Raw genomic sequence first — 17212 nt, forward strand, 5'->3', positions numbered from 1 at the left:
ATGACTTCCCAATAATGTGGTTATTTCTACGATTGCTTTGCTGGCTGTGCATGCAGATATCTGCGGTTCTATGTGCCTCTTTGTAAAGGCAATCAGCCCAAGTAGTCAAGTGTAAACGCATTTCTAGTCATTTGTGCTGCTCAGGGCGTCTCAGAAGACACACCAGTCTTTCTTCCCCTAAGTTGTAATGCTTTGAAGCACTTAAGGATTTCATTAGCAGTGAACAAATCACTGTTCTTCAAGACCTAAAAAAAACGTGACCCAGAAAAGGACACGGTCCTTTGGTACCGCTGAGGCGGCCAAATCTCTCTTGTTCCAAACGACACATGCTTGATGTGGCTCTTCTTCCATAATAAGTTACAAATCCGTACTGCGATCATTAATCATGAGAGCCTCGTCCACGTCCCCTCTTTGAGAAGCTAAGCTGGAAGGATGATGACCGCGGACCGTTCGAACAAACGCTCCTGAGAGTGTGGCCACAGCGTGGAGCGTGAGCGCCCCCATGCGTCGCGTAGGGGAATTTATCCCCCGAGTGTTACCATCGCCAATTGCACAGCGATTCTGAGGGCCTGCAGCCCGCCAGGGTCCTGGGTGCCGGGGATGCGGGCGTGCATTAGGTAGACCAGCGCCCTATCCCCATAGCACATATTTCAGCTGCACAGCAAATATCTGTGCTCCACAAACAAGTCCCAGAGGACAGGGACCTCCTGCTTGGTTTACCAATAATCACTGAGCATCTAGAAAGGGCTTCGCACAGGTGATCAATAAATATGTATCGAATGAACGAATACAAATAAAAAGACAAGTATGCATTTTGGGCAAGGCATGTTGGCTCACACCTGTAATCCCGGCACCTTGGGAGGCCAAGGTCATCTTGAGTCCAGGCGTTTGAAACCAGCCTAGGCAACATAGTAAGACCCCACCTCTACAACATGCCTGTAGTCCCGGTTACTCAGGAGGCTGAGGCTGAAGCAGAAGGATGGCTTGAGCTCAGGAGGTCGAGACTGTAGTGAGCTATGATCACACCACGGCACTTCAGCCTGAGTGACAGAGGAAGACCCCATTTCAAAAATTTTTTTTAAAAAAAGGAAATCATGCATTTTAAAAATGTGGTTGCATGTTTTTCTTCTTGAGTTTGAAGAGTTCTGGTATATTCTGGATACAAGTCCTGTATCAGATACGTGACTTCCAATTATTTTTGCCCATTCTGGGATATACATACATTTTCATTCTCTTAGTATCATTTGAAGAGAAGAAATTCTTAATTTTGATAAAGTACAATTTATAATCTGTTTCTATTTATAGATCATACTTGTGTCATATCTAGGAATTATTTACTTCACCCAAGATAACAAAGATTTTCTCCTATGTTGTCTTCCTGAATTTTAGCAGTTTTAGGTGTTACAGCTAATTATATTATCCTTTTTGAGTTAATTTTATAGATGATACAAAATATTAATTGAGGCTTGTTTTTTCTGCCTATGGATGTCCAATTTCTACAGCATAATTTGTTGGAAAGATTATCTTTTCTCCATTGAATTTCCTTTGCAGCTTTGCCAAAAATCAATTAACCATATGCCTCTGAGTTCATTTCTGGAATCTCTACTCTGTTCCATTGATCTTTTTGCCTGTCTTTATGCCAATACCACACTGTCTTAATTATGATAACTTTGTAGTAATTCTAAAGTCAGGTAGTGTAAGTCTACCAGCTGTACTGATCTTTCTCAAGTTGTTTTGGCTCTTCTAGGTCCTTTGTACTACCATTTAAACTTTATAATTGCCATGTCAATTTCTTCAAAATCTGCTGAGATTTTTATTGGAATGGCATTGAATTTGTAGATCAACTTGGGGAGAACTGACATCGTAATAATACTGAAACTTCAAACCAAGAGCGCAGTATATGGCTATTCATTTAGATCTTCTTTCTCTTAGTACTGGGTTATAGTGCAATGTCCTTTACACCTTTTGTGTATACATCAGTTTTATGCCTCTGTAAGTTATATTTCTATTTCAATTTCTGCTTGTTCATTATGATTACATAAAATGCAATACATGTTGTATATAGATTTTATATCATTTTCTTTTTTTCTGGAGACAGAGGCTTCTTCTGCTCTGTCACCTAGGCTGGAGTGCGGTGGCACCATCTCAGCTCACTGCAACCTCTGCCTCCTGGGTTCCAATGATTCTCCTGCCTCAGCCTCCCCAGTAGCTAGGATTACAGGTGCATGCCACCATAATTGGCTATTTTTTTTGTATTTTAATAGAGATAGGGTTTCACTGTTTTACCCCGGCTGGCCTCAAACTCCTGAGCTCAGTCAATCTGCCCACCTTGGCCTCCTAAAGTGCTGGGATTACAGGTGTGATCCACCATGCCTGGCCCACTTTTCAATTATAGCAGCTTTTTTGTAGATCCTATAGAATTTTCTACATATACAATATACCATCTGCAAATAAATAATGCCTTTACACTTTCCTTCCCAATACAGATCCCTTTTATTTCTTTTTCTTGCCTTATTGCATGGGCAACTGCACATTGCACTGTACCTCCAGTACAACATTGAGTAGACGTGATGAGAACCAGCACCCACCCTTGCCTTGCCCTGATCATAGGAGAAAGTCTTTTTAACTGCTTAAGTATAAATATATATTAACTGTAAATTTTCCATAGATGTCTTTCATAATGATGGGGAAGCCACCTTCTAGTTGTAGTTTGCAGACAGTTTTAATCAGAAATGGATGTTGAAGGCTGTCAAATGCTCACCAGGCTTCTATTGAGATGATCGTGTAATGTAGCACCTGATATGTTTAATTATATTGATTAATTTTTAAATGTCAAGTTAATCTTACATTTCTGGAGTAATGCCTACTTGTTCATGATGTATTATCCTTTATATATACATTTTTTTTGGATTTGCTAAAATTTTAAGAATTTTACTGAAATATTGATGTTCAGTGCTATAACTTTCCCTCTAAGAATGTAATGCTAGAAATTTCCCTCTAAGGCCACTTTAACTCATCTCATAAGTTTTGATATGCTGTGTTTTCATTCTCATTTACTTCAAAATGCTAATTTTTCTTTTGGTTCCTTTTTTTACTTACGGGTAGACATGTGTTATTGAGTTTCCAAATACTTAGAGATTTTGCTGAGTTTTTTTTTATTGATTTCCAATTTTTCCAATTTTTTATTCCACATTACTAAAAAATGTATTTTGTGTAACTTGAAGTCTTTTAAATTTACTGGGACTTTTCTTATGGCCAGAATATGGTTTTCCTTGGTAAATGTTCTGTATGCACTTGAAAAGAACGTGTATTCTACCATTGTTGAGTAGATCGTTTTAAAAGTGTCGACTTGGATGATGATGTTCATGTTGTTCATGATGATGTTCATCTTTACTAAGTATTTGTTCACTTGGTCTATCAATTGTTGAGTGAGGGTGTTAAAATCTCTGACAATATTTGTGGTTTTTCCACTTCTTGCATATCTATCAGTTTTTGCTGTGTATATTTTGATGCTCTTTTATTATGATTATTAAGATTTCTTGATAAATTTACCCCATTTACAATTTTGTAATGATCCTCTTAATTCCTGTTTTTTCTGCCACAAAGTCTACTGTCTCAAATGTTAATATAGTCAATGAACTTCCTTGCTATTCATATTAGCATACTATAACTTTTTCGATTATTTTACTTTTAACTTACTTGAGCCTTTATATTTGAAGTGAGTTTCCTGTAAGCAGCATACTAGATTGTCCAATTTGTCATCTCTGTCTTTCAGTTTGAGGTATTTATACCATTTACATTTAATGTGATTATTGGTATGGTTAGATCTAAATCTATTATCTTGCCATTTATTTTCTATTTATCCTATCTATTCTTTGTTTATTTCTTCTACTTTTTCTGCCTTCTATTAGATTAAGTGTTTTAAATGATTCTATTGTATTTCCATGCTTTGCTTATTGGCTATAAATCTTTACTGTATTATTTTAGTAGCTGCATTAGAATGTATCACATTCGTCTTACACCTACCACACTCTACCTTGAGGTAACATTATATCACTTCGTGTATGGTATAAAAGCCTTATAACAATACACTTCCATTTCTCCCTTGTTGGCCTTTGTACTGTTGCCATTATACATTTTACCTCTACATATGTCATAAACCTCATAGGACATTGCTATTATTTTTGCTTTAAACAATCGATTATGACATGAAGAAATTTTAAAAGTAGGTAAAATATTTATATACACACATAGTGACCATAACCAGTGTTCTTTGTTCCATTGTATAGATACAGATTTCCATCTGGTTTCACTATCCTTTTGCATTTCTTATAGTACAGGTCTCCTGGCGATTAATTCTTTCAGCATTTGTTTGTCTAAAACTTTCTTTTACCTTTGTTTATGAAAGATACTTTTTCTGACTGTAGAATTCTAAACTGGCATTTGGGCATTTTATTTCATGATCAATGCCTTAAAGATGCTGCTCCATTGTCTTTTCCATGAACACTGTTTCTGATGCAAAATCTGCTGTCTTCCTTATCTTTTGTCCTCTAAACAAAATGTGTCTTTCTTTCTCCCTTCCCTGCCATTCTTTGGCTGCTTTGAAGATTTTCTCTTGATTACTAGTTTTAAGCATTTTAATTATAATACACCTTGCTGTGGTTTTATTCAGGTATTTTATGTTTGCAGTTTATTGAGCTTCTTGGACCTGTGAGTTCCATAGCTCTCATAAAATATAGAACTTTTTCAGCAATTATCTTCTCAAATGTTTTGTCTGTCTACCCTGCTCCTCTTATATCTACAGATGGTCCCTGACTTACAATGGAGGACTTAACATTTGATGGGCTTGTTGGGACATAACCACATCATATATTGAGGGCATCTGGATTTAACAGTGGTTCAACTTATGACTTTTTGACTTTAAGATGGGTTTATTGTGATATTGAATGAATTTTCAACTTACAATATATTTAACTTATGATTGGTTTATCAAGGCGTGGCCCTATTGTAATTTGAGAATCATCTGGACACTTGCAGTAATTCCACAGATTACCAATGCTATGTGTGCTCCAAGATTTGTCCTCCCTAGTCCTTTTGGGTGGTTCTTTCCCTGGCCTCAGATAATTTCTTCACATGCGCTTATCAGTACTCAGATAAAAAACACAAAGAGGGTCCTCTGCAGGTCTAGGAAGTTCTCTCTGTGCAACTCCCTCCCTGCACCCTGCCCTGAAAACTCAGGTTACCTCTCTTGACCCCCACCTCTCAACTTGGGATGGCTGGGCTCCACCTGGGCCACCCACGCTGGGCCATGGCCTGAAAACTCTCTCTGGGCAGTAAGCTGGAGTATTTGAAGGGCTCATCCATCAGTTTACCATCTCTCAGGGATCACTATTTTCATTTCTTAAAGTCCAGTCTTTGAAAACCATTGTTTTACATATTTTGTCCATTTTTCACTTCTTTCAGGTGAGAAAGTAAATCCAGTCCCTTTTGCTCCTTTGTGGCTAGAAGCAAGTCTAGATTTTTCACTATATATAAATAAATACTTTTTGTTTCTATGTATGTATTTCTTTATTTCTGTTGACTTTATAGAGATGGGTCCCACTGTATTGCCCAGACTGGTCTCAACCTCCTGGACTCAAGTGATCCTTTGTTTCAGCCTCCCAAAGTGCTTGGATTCCAGGCATGAATCACCACACCTGTCCAAAATACTTTTCTGTATTTAAGTCACATTGATTTAGATTTTCTGTCATGTGCAATTTTTAAAAACCTGATAAATACAGCCATCCAATCTGAACTGTTTCATTTCACTTTATTAAAGTGTCATAAATTGTATCAATTAAACATTAATATAGGGGTGCCAAGAATCTTTCTTAAATGCCAATACTTCCATAGGAAATAGGAGCAAAGAGCTATCAATAGTTTCACCTACTCAGATGAATTATTTCTGGTTGCTTTCCTCCTCATTGCTAGCCGAGACTGACCAAACTAAAAATGGAAAGTTTAGTTGAGGGGAAAACAAGAAAAAGTCAAAAATTAGGGGAGGAGGTAGAGTAAGCTTTGGTAGAATCATATACTTGGGTGGAAAGCGGGAAGAGCTCTGTTCCAGGTGAGGCTATTCGTGAGAGACATTTCAGCAAAGACCCAAGAAGATGCCAGGTCATCAGGATCAAACATGGGAAACTGCCATGCTATAGCCTGAATGTTGGTGTTCCCCCCAATATTCATCTGTTGAAATCCTGACCCCCAAATGATGGTATCAGGAGGTGGGGTGTTTGGGAGGCGAGTAGGTCATGAGGGTGGAACTGTCACAAATGGAATTAGTGCCCTCATGACAGGGACCCCAGAGAGCTGCCTCACTCTGCCACCACTTGAGGGCATAGCAACAAGGCATCATCTATGAAGCAGGAAGTGGCCCCTCCCAAGACACTGAATCTGCCAGTGCCTTGTTCTTGAACTTCCCAGCCCCTAGAACTACGAGAAATAAATTTCTGTTGCTTATAAGCCAGCCAATTTAATGGTACTTATACCATTAAATTTATAGTAGCCCAGATAGGCTAAGACATGCCATTTTGTAGATCAAAATATTAAAATATTGGTAATTTCATATGGTTTCATGAAATGCTATTTTCACAATTTTGCAATGAGCTGGCCAGTCCACTCAAAGCAACTTGCTTCTGGGGTGTACAACACTGGCTGGTATGCACCAGCCATCCTGTGAGTGGATTTGTTCATTCAACCATGATCCTGACATTAGGGATAAGGCAGTCAACAAGCCCGAAGGACTCTGGTGGAACCCATGGCAATACTAAAGGGAGGGTGGCCAGGAAAGGGCATCTGAGCAGAGATCCAAACATTCAGCAGGAACCAGCCTCTGAAAAACCTGGAGCAATACTCTTCTAGGCAGATGGATTTAAAAATGTTAAGATACCAAGAAGGGTATGAGCCGGGCATATTTAAGAAATAGAATGGGCCGGGCACAGTGGCTCATGCCTGTAATCCCAGGACTTTGGGAAGTCAAGGCGGGCAGATCACGAGGTCAGGAGATCGAGACCATCCTGGCTAACACAGTGAAACCCTGTCTCTACTAAAAATACCAAAAATTAGCCGGGCATGGTGGCATGCACATGTAGTCCCAGCTACTCAGGGGGCTGAGGCAGGAGAATCACTTGAACTGGGGAGGCAGAGGTTGCAGTGAGCCAAGATTGCACCACTGCACTCCAGCCTGGGAGACAGAGTGAGACTCTATCTCAAAAAAACAAACAAAACAAAAGTAGACAGAATGAGGATGTGGCTGGAGAAATATGGAGTCTGACAAGAAGAATCCAAAATCTTGAGATGGGTTTCTGTTTTATTCTAAGTGCCCTCAGATGCCATTAGGAGTGATGAAGTGACATGATTTGGCCTACCTCTTTAAAAACTAACTCTACCCCCTGCTTCAATAATATATTCATGGACTCATCTAGGAACTTAATCCACCACTTTTCACTTTCCTATTTAAACATACCCTTACACATTAGGTTGTCTTAGACCAGGCCTAGTGGCTCATGCTTGCAATCCTGGCACTTTAGAAGGCCAAGGCAGAAGGATTACTTGAAGTCGGGAGTTCTTTTTTGTATTATATTATATTATATATATATATGGCAGTATTTTTATATCTATTATTTATATAATGTATAATATAATAATATATAAAATAATAATATAATAATATGTATTTTTAAGACTAGTCAAGTGCAGTAGTGAGAAGGGGGGAAGAGGAGAACAAGGACTTTGATCTGTGACTGGCCTTGAACAATCAGTTGAGATAACACACTACTTTTGGACCAACTGAGGCCAGCAATTCAAGACCAGCCTGGGCAACATAGTGAGACCCTGTCTCTACCAAAAAATAATTTTTTTAAAATTAGCTAGGTCCAGTGGCCTGCACCTGTAGTCCTAGCTACTCAGGAGGCTGAGGCAGGAGGATTGTTTGAGTCCAGGAAGTTGAGGCTACAGTGAGCCAAGATCATGCCACTGCACTCCAGCCTGGGTGACAGAGTGAGACCCTATCTCAAAAAAAAAAAAAAAAAAAAAAAAGCCTGTCTTAGTGTGAGACATTTTCAAAGCACAACTCTGCTCCCAAGGGGTTTCTCTTTCTTCTCTTTCTTCACTAAAGAAAGAAATTTCTGGCATAAATTGTTATTTAACAACTCATCATTTTGGCCCACATTGAGAATGGGGTTTTCAAAGATGAGAGATGCAGTGTGTCGAATGTTTTCGCGGAGAAGCTGAGAGCTTCAGAGAGGAACGTACAGTTACGTTACCACATCGAACCCTCACGCTCCTTGCTGACTTTTTCCGAGAGACGGAAACAGCATTACTTTGCCTCCCCTACAAACTTCAGAACCTTGGAGATTTGCCCATCTGCTTAGAGAACGTCAAAGACCCGACACTGATGACTTTTCTTCTGTGGGAACACTCAATTCAGACCTTTCCTTCCCACCGTCTGCTGTCCTCGTCATTTCAAGTTCACTTGATGCAAATATTTTATGCCTCAGGTACAAGGTTGGAGTCAGTAGATAAATTCCTTAAATAATTCCAGACTATAGAAGATACGGAATACAGACAGATCCTCGTTTCCTTTTTTTTTTTTTTTTTTTTGAGACAGAGTCTCGCTCTGTTGCCCAGGCTGCAGTGCAGTGGCGCCATCTCAGCTCACTGCAACCTCTGCCTCCCAGGTTCAAGTGATTCCTCTGCCTCAGCCTCCTGAGTAGCTGGGATTACAGGCCTGCACCACCACATCTGGCTGATTTTTGTATTTTTAGTAGAGACAGGGTATCACCATGTTGGCCAGGCTGCTCTAGAACTCCTGACCTCAGGTAATCTGCCCACCTCGGCCTCCCACTATGCCTGGACCTCATTTCCTTTTAAAAAGACAGGGCAGTCAGGCATGGTGACTCACACCTGTAATCTCAGCACTTTGGGAAGCCGAAGCAGGTGGATTGCTTGAGTCCAGGAGTTTGAGACTAACCTGGGCAACATAGTGAGACCCCATCTGTGTTTTTGAAAACAGAAAAATTAGCCAGGCATGGTGGCATACACCTGTGGCCCCAGCTACTCAGGAGGCTGAGGTGGGAAGATCCCTTGAGCCCCTGAGTTCAAGTCTGCAGTGAGCTATGAGCAGGCCACTGCACTCTAGCCTGGGTAACAGAGCAAGACCCTGTCTCACACACACAAAAAAAGGGCAAATTTTTCTAACATGTACTAGCGTTCTACATACCAAACGCTCTTCTAAATTCCTTAATCCTCACAGAAATCCTGTGAAGGAAAAGTTACCATATTCTCGTTTTACAGACAAGACAGCCAAAGGAAGAGAGCAAGTGCCTAGGTACATAGCCAGTAGGAGGCAGGGATGGACCAAACCCAGGCAGCCTGTTCCCAAAGCCCGTGTGGCTCAGCCTGTGGGATGCCACCACGCCTGGGCTTTACACCAGAACCTAACAATGGTCACTGCAAACTAGAAAACTGTGGATCCATCTCCCATAGAAATACAGGCACAAAAATGAACAAAGAGAACAGAAATAAATCAGATAAACACTATGACCAAGCACGAAACCTAAGCAGGGCTTTTCCCCAGAAATTCAAGAATGATTGATGTTCAGGAATCTGTCAACATTTAAAAGTTATATCAAACAACTAAGGAAGGGAAAACAAATTTCATATGAAGAGATGCTGAAAAGGCAGTTGGTAAAGTTGAGTAACTATTTCTAATAAAGTCTTTCTAAATAAATTTCTTAAATGTTAAAAATTACTTGTCAAACCCCAAGAATACAGATCATTTAAAACAGCGAATACTGGTCAGGCACGGTGGCTCACATCTGTAATCCCAGCAGTTTGGGAGGCTGAGGCAGGAGGATCGTTTGAACCCAAGAGTTTGACCCCAGCCTGGGCAACATAGTGAGATCCTATCTCTATCAAATAATTTTTTTAAAAAACAGTAAATATTATTACCTTTTCATTTATTATTAATTAGCTATTTCAGCCTACTTAAGAATATGAGAAAATAAAATAATCAGTATAAACATTAGAAATGTGATAATATAATCTCTTTTGCTGTCTGTGATTACATACCTTGAAAAAGCAAAATACTTGAAAAATAAATGAATGAACAAAAGAAACAAAGAAGTGTGTGAAGACACTTGGATTAAAGATGAATACAGTCTTTAATTTTTTTCTGTAAATTAGCAATAACCAGATAACACTTAAAAATGAAGAAAAATTGGCCGGGCGCGGTGGCTCAAGCCTGTAATCCCAGCACTTTGGGAGGCCGAGACGGGCGGATCACGAGGTCAGGAGATCGAGACCATCCTGGCTAACACGGTGAAACCCCGTCTCTATTAAGAAATACAAAAAAAACTAGCCGGGCGAGGTGGCGGGCGCCTGTAGTCCCAGCTACTTGGGAGGCTGAGGCCGGAGAATGGCGTGAACCCAGGAGGCGGAGCTTGCAGTGAGCTGAGATCCGGCCACTGCACTCCAGCCTGGGTGACAGAGCGAGACTCCGTCTCAAAAAAAAAAAAAAAAAAAAAAAAAAGGAGAAAAATTGGCCGGGCACAGTGGCTCATGCCTGTAATCCCAGCACTTTAGGAGGCCGAGGTGGGCAGATCACGAGGTCACAACATGGAGACCAGCCTGACCAACATGGTGAAACCCCGTTTCTACTAAAAATTACAAAAATTAGCCAGGTGTGGTGGTGGGTACCTGTAGTCCCAGTTACTCGGGAGGCTGAGGCAGGAGAATTGCTTGAGCCGGGAAGCAGAGGTTGCAGTGAGCCGAGATCACACCACTGCACTCCAGCCTAGTGACGGAGTGAGATTCTGTCTCAAAAAAAAAAAAAAAAAAAAAAAAGTTTCATTTGTCAAAATACAGTTTTTTAAGTAAAAATAGCAGAATAAGATGAATTTTAAAACAAAGTATCTTATTGGATGATGTGAAACAAGATCTACACAAATGGAAAAAGATACTAACTGTAGAAGACTGATTCTCCTCTCATTATTCTAAATATTTTTTTAAGAGTGTAATTGAATCACATTTTCAGTTGGATAAAATGGTTTTAATACATACAGTATAAGAAATGTTCCACAGGTGTGGTGGCTCATGCCTGCAATCCCAGCACTTTGGGACGCCAAGGCAGGTGGATCACTTGAGGCCAGGAGTTTGAGACCTGCCTGGTCAACATGGTGAAACCCTGTCTCTACTAAAAATACAGAAAATGTTAGCTGGGCATGGTGGTGGTGCATGCCTGTAGTCCCAGCTACCTGAGTGGTTGAGGCAGGAGAATCTCTTGAACCCTGGAGGTAGAGGCTGCAGTGAGCCAAGATCGCACCTCTGCACTCCAGCCTGAGCAACAGAGCAAGACTTGTCAAAAAAAAAAAAGTTCAAGAATAGCCAAGGAAATGGTGGGAAATAAAGGGGATTGCATACCAGAGAGGACAACAGAGTCAGAATCCACTCGGAATCCTGGGGATCTTGGGCTGGAGAAATTGATGGTAGAACAGACGCCCAGAATGGAGCCCTGCTGCATGAGGATTAGCACAGGGCATGGGTGTCACTGCCACGGCGGGAGGTGGGTGGAGGGGCTACTTCCTAAACGCTGCTGCAGCAAACGTGTCATCAGTGTGGGAGAGGGAAAGACGAACCCGACCTGGATCCCCAGACACAGAATAGTTTCCGGAAAGAGTAACACTTTCATGCAAACAAATACAATTAAAATGTTAAAATAATTTACAAGACGATCCATACAACTTAGATTGGAGGAACCTATTTAGGGCCAACAGAAATCCAGAAGCTGTGATAAAAAGATAAAAAAATATTCAGCCATAATTTTAATTGCATGACCAAAAAAATGTCAAAAATATCAGTACACAAATTAAAAATTAAGAAAATATTAGACAAGTGCAATGGCTCATGCTTGTAATCCCAGCACTTTGGGAGGCGAAGGTGAGTGGCTCACCTGAGGTCAGGAGTTTGAGACCAGCCTGGCCAACATGGCAAAACCCCATCTCTACTAAAAAATACAAAAATTAGCCAGGCATGGTGGTGGGTACCTATAATCCCAGCTACTTGGGAGGCTGAGGCAGGAGAATTGCTTGAACCCAGGAGGTGGAGGTTTCAGTGAGCTGAGATCATACCATTGCAGCACTCCAGCCTGGGTGACAGAGCAAGACTCCGTCTCAAAAAAAAAAAAAAAAAAAAGAAAGAAAGAAGAGAAAAGAAAAAGAAAGAAAGAAAGAAAATATTTGCACGGCATATGAAATATCAAACGTTATCTTACAAATCAATACCAAATAATGACCAAAAGACAAACAACCTAATTTTTTTTCTTTTTTCTTCTTTTAATTTTAGAGATGGGGTTTCGCCATGTTGCCCAGGCTGGTCTCAAACTCCTGGGCTCAAGCTATCCTCCAACCTCAGCCTTCCAAAGTGTTGGGATTATAGGCATAAGCTACCATGCCCGGCCAAAAATCCACTTTTTTAAAGAATAAAAAAATACAAAGAAGAAACATACAAAGTAAAATGGTCTTTATACAAATGAAGGATGCTCCCACTTCCTTGGAGTCAGGGAAGTGCAAATTCAAATAATAATGAAATATCACTTTATACCCAGTAAATCTTCAAAATGTAGAAGAGTGATATTAGCCGGAAGGATGCAAGGAAGAAAGAAGGTGCTCTTAAACAAGCCTAGAAATGTGAGGTATCCATTTGGGAGAGCAACCTGGCAATATCTTTTAAATTATTTCCATTCCATCTGGGAATCTATCTTACAGAAATAAAAGCATCAACACATAAGTGAGAATATATATTGCAGAAATATTTGTAGTTAGGAGGAAAGACTAGAAATGGAGTAATAAACTGTCAGTTTAACAAACTGCAGTACTTTATAAAGAGCAAATATTATGCTCCCATTAAAAAGAATGGGTTTATGGAAAGAGAAAGGAATAGATAGATATAGATAGAAAGGTAGGTAGGTAGGTAGGTAGGTAGGTAGGTAGGTAGGTAGGTAGACAGACAGATAGATAGATAGACAGACTGATAGGGCCAGGCACAGTGGCTCACATCTGTAATCCCAGCACTTTGGGAGGCCAAGGTGGGTGAATCACCTGAGGTCAAGAGTTGAAGACCAATCTGGCCAACATGGTGAAACCCCATCTCTACTAAAAATACAAAAATTAGCCTGACATGGTGGCAGGTGCCTGCAATCCCAGCTACTTGGGAGGCTAAGGCAGGAGAATCGCTTGAACCCAGGAAGCAGAGGTTGCAATGAGCAGAGACTGTGCCAGCCTGGGCAACAAGAATGAAACTCTGTCTCAAAAAAAAAAAAAAAAAAAAGATAGACAGACAGACAGATAGATGAGTGGCAAGACAAGCGTAGTAAAATGTCAATGGTAGATTCAAGGTGGTGGGTATATGAGAGTTTGGGGGAATTTGTTGACTTGAACAAATTGAAGGTAGTTCCACTATGTATTACTAAGTAAAATAAGTTAAGTGTGGGTGAGTAGATGAGTCCCATTTTTTGTAAAACAAACAATGGAAAGACACTACAAAGGCAAACTTAATGAACTTTCATATATACAAAGAAGTATCGCTTAAAAGGTATAAGAAAAAATGACTCCATATACTTAAAAAAAATCCCACAGGCCAGGCGCGGTGGCTCAAGCCTGTAATCCCAGCACTTTGGGAGACCGAGACGGGCAGATCACGAGGTCAGGAGATGGAGACCATCCTGGCTAACACGGTGAAACCCCGTCTCTACTAAAAAATACAAAAAAAAACTAGCCGGGCGAGGTGGCGGGCGCCTGTAGTTCCAGCTACTCTGGAGGCTGAGGCAGGAGAATGGCGTGAACCCGGGAGGCGGAGCTTGCAGTGAGCCGAGATCTGGCCACTGCACTCCAGCCTGGGTGACAGAGCAATACTCCGTCTCAAAAAAAAAACAAAAAACAAAAAACAAAAAATCCCACCAAAAAAATTTAAAATACGTCTAAATAAGCTTAAGAACTCTACAAGAACTGAGTGAAGAAAACCCTTACTATATTAATGTTTTAATGTGAAAAATAGAAAGAAATATTATATTCTTGGAGAGAGGACTGTATTAGTCAGTTAGGGCTGCCATAATAAAGTTCCGCACATCTTTTGCCTTAAACAACAAAATGTATAAAACGTATTCTTTCACAGTTTCGGAGCCTGCAGGTTCAAGACCAAGGTCAGCAGGTGGATTTCTCCTGGGGGCTCTCTCCTTGGCTTGCAGACGGCCGCCTTCTTGCCTGTGTCCTCGTATGGTTTTTCTCTCTGTGTTCGTCCATCCCTGGTATCTCCTTGAATGTCTGACTCTCCTCTTCTTATAAGGACATAAGTCAGATTAGAACAGGACCCACCCTAAGGGCCTCGTTTTAACTTAATCACCTTTTTAAAGACTATCTCCAAACACAATCACATTCTGAGTACCAGGGGTTAAGGCTTCAACACATGAGTTTCAGGGTGTGAAGGCACACAATTCAGCCCTGAACAAGGACTCAATATCATAAAGGTGTTCTTGTCTCTTTGTTGATTTATAAATATGAAGTGTTGCTAACACAAATACTATAACTAGATTCTTTTCTTGCATTGGGTTCTGTTTTTTTGGAACTAGATTATGAGGAAAAATAAACAAGAAAGAGTAGCCAGAAAAAAAGTGTGTGTGTATATATATATATTTTTTCATATATATATTCATATATATATGAAGAGGATGGATTATGAAGTGACAATAGTTAAAACCTTGTGGCATTGACACAAAAATAGATCATTGTAATGCTATCAAAAGCACAGGAACATGCCTCAGTACAAATAAGAATATAACATATGATAAGTTTGACATCTCAGAGAAATTACGGGTAACTCTTCAATAATGGTGTTGAAACATAGGCATAACTATCTTGAAAAAGAAAATAAGGCTGGGTGCATCAGCTCAGGCCTGTAATCCCAGCACTTTGGGAGGCCAAGATGGGTGGATCACTTGAGGTCAGGAGTTTGAGACCAGCCTGGCTAACATGATGAAACCCGTCTCTACTAAAAATACAAAAATTAGCTGGGCGTGGTGGAGTGTGCCTGTAGTCCTAGCTACTCAGGAGGCTGAGGCACGAGAATCTCTTGAACCGGGAGGTGGAGGTTGCAGTGAGCCGAGATCACGATACTGCATTCTAGCCTCGATGACAGTATAAGATTCTGTCTCAAAAAAATTACATAAAAATGCAATAGCAAAAGGTAAATGATGAACTGGGAAAAAATGTTTGCATCTCATTACAAAGGATGTTCTTCATAATAAAGAGCTCCTAGAAATGGATTTTCAAAAAGGAAAGGCAACTAACAAAGAAAATAGAGAAAGGAAGGCTACAAGCATGCAACTTACAAATAACTAGGAATAGCTGTTCCACAAGTGAAGCGGTTAAATCTCACCTGTGATAAGATAAATGCAAATTAAAGCCACATGAAATTACATTTTTCAGTTATCAGAATGGCAAAGTTCCAAAAGTTTAATAACACAGGCTGGTATCAAAGCTATGGGAGAAAGACAGCACCCCCACTCTGCTAATGGGAATGTGAACAGCACAAGAGTTCAGGCCGTTAAGCAACAGCTACCGACGTTCATCTGTAACCCAACAATTCCACTTCTAGGAGTTGGTCCTACAGATATATTTGCACATATGCAAAATAACAAATGTGCAAGAACATATTCACAGTGCTGTTTGTAATAATTAAATATTATAACCAACCCAAAATGTCCTCAATAGGGGGCTGGTTATTAAATTTTGATGCATCCATCCAGGCTCAATGGTATACAACTACTTAGAGAGATCTCAATACTCACTGTGAAATTATCTCCAGGATACGCTCTTATGTGAAAAAGCCAAATGCATATTGTCTAAACAAACTAGCTTTTGTTTGCTTTTATAACTGGTGGAAGACTAAGAGTCTACATTCTTTTTTTTTTTTCTTTTTGAGACAGAGTCTCCCTCTGTTGCCCAGGCTGGAGTGCAGTTGCGCAATCTCAGCTCACTGCAAGATCCGCCTCCTGGGTTCACGCCATTCTCCTGCCTCAGCCTCCCGAGTAGCTGGGACTACAGGCGCCCGCCACCTTGCCCGGCTAGTTTTTTGTATTTTTTAGTAGAGACGGGGTTTCACCGTGTTAGCCAGGATGGTCTCCATCTCCTGACCTTGTGATCCGCCCGCCTTGGCCTCCCAAAGTGCTGGGATTACAGGCGTGAGCCACTGCGCCCGGCCTAAGAGTCTATATTCTTACGTGTTTGAGCATAAACAAATTATGACAGGACGTATAGGAAACCAATACAAGCCAGTGTCTATTGGGGTGAGACAAAGATTGCTGGATGGGGAGAGACTTCCCACCGCTGTGCCTGTCGGCACTTTGTGGGCTGTGGATCATGTGAGTGTGTAAGTGTTCCCTGTTCAAATAATCAAAAGTATTAACATTCACCTGTGACGGTAAATATTAGATGTCAACTTGTTTGGACTGAAGGAGGCGTAGATGGCGGGTGAAGTATGGTTCCTGGGCGTGAGGACGTTGCCAGAGGAGATGGACATTTGAGTCGGTGGACTGGGCGAGGAAACCTACCCTCAATGTGGGTGGGCACCATCCAGTGGGCTGCCAGCGCGGCTGGAACAAGGCAGGAGGAAGATGGGATGACCTGGCTTGCCGGGTCTCCTGGCTTCCTTCTTTCTCCTGTGCTGGATGCTTCCTCCCTCTCCTTCTGCCCTTGGACATCAGCCTCCAGGTTCTCCTGCCTTTGGACTCTGGGACTTGCACCAGTGGCTTCTGGAAGCTCGCAAGCCTTCCGCCACAGACAGAAGGTGGCACTGTCGGCTTTCTTGGTTTGAGGCTTTTGGACTGAGCCACTACTGGCTTCTCTCTCACCCAGCTTGCAGACGGCCTATCCTGGGACCTCGTCTTGTGATCATGTGAGCCAATTTTCCCTAATAAGTTCCTTTCATGTATACATACATTGTGTTGGTTCTGTCCCTCTGGGGAACCCTAAGACACCATCAAATCTGTGCACACACGCACAACACACACAAGCACACACACAGTGTGACAACGGAGAGAGCATGGAGGAATAGACGACCAGGCTGTTACTTGGTGAGGCAAGATGGAAGGAAAATAAAATGACTGTGCTTTTTAAGTCTC

At 41.0% G+C, this 17212-nt stretch overlaps 1 pseudogene; it reads left to right on the forward strand.

The window, feature by feature from the left end:
- The first annotated feature begins 502 nt into the window (after positions 1-502).
- LOC139356932 (proteasome subunit alpha type-1-like) overlaps positions 503-17212 on the forward strand; it is a 28188-nt pseudogene continuing 11478 nt past the window's right edge.

The sequence above is a fragment of the Macaca nemestrina genome, chromosome 10 (genome assembly GCF_043159975.1).
Source record: "Macaca nemestrina isolate mMacNem1 chromosome 10, mMacNem.hap1, whole genome shotgun sequence".
Taxonomy (NCBI): Eukaryota; Metazoa; Chordata; class Mammalia; order Primates; family Cercopithecidae; genus Macaca; species Macaca nemestrina.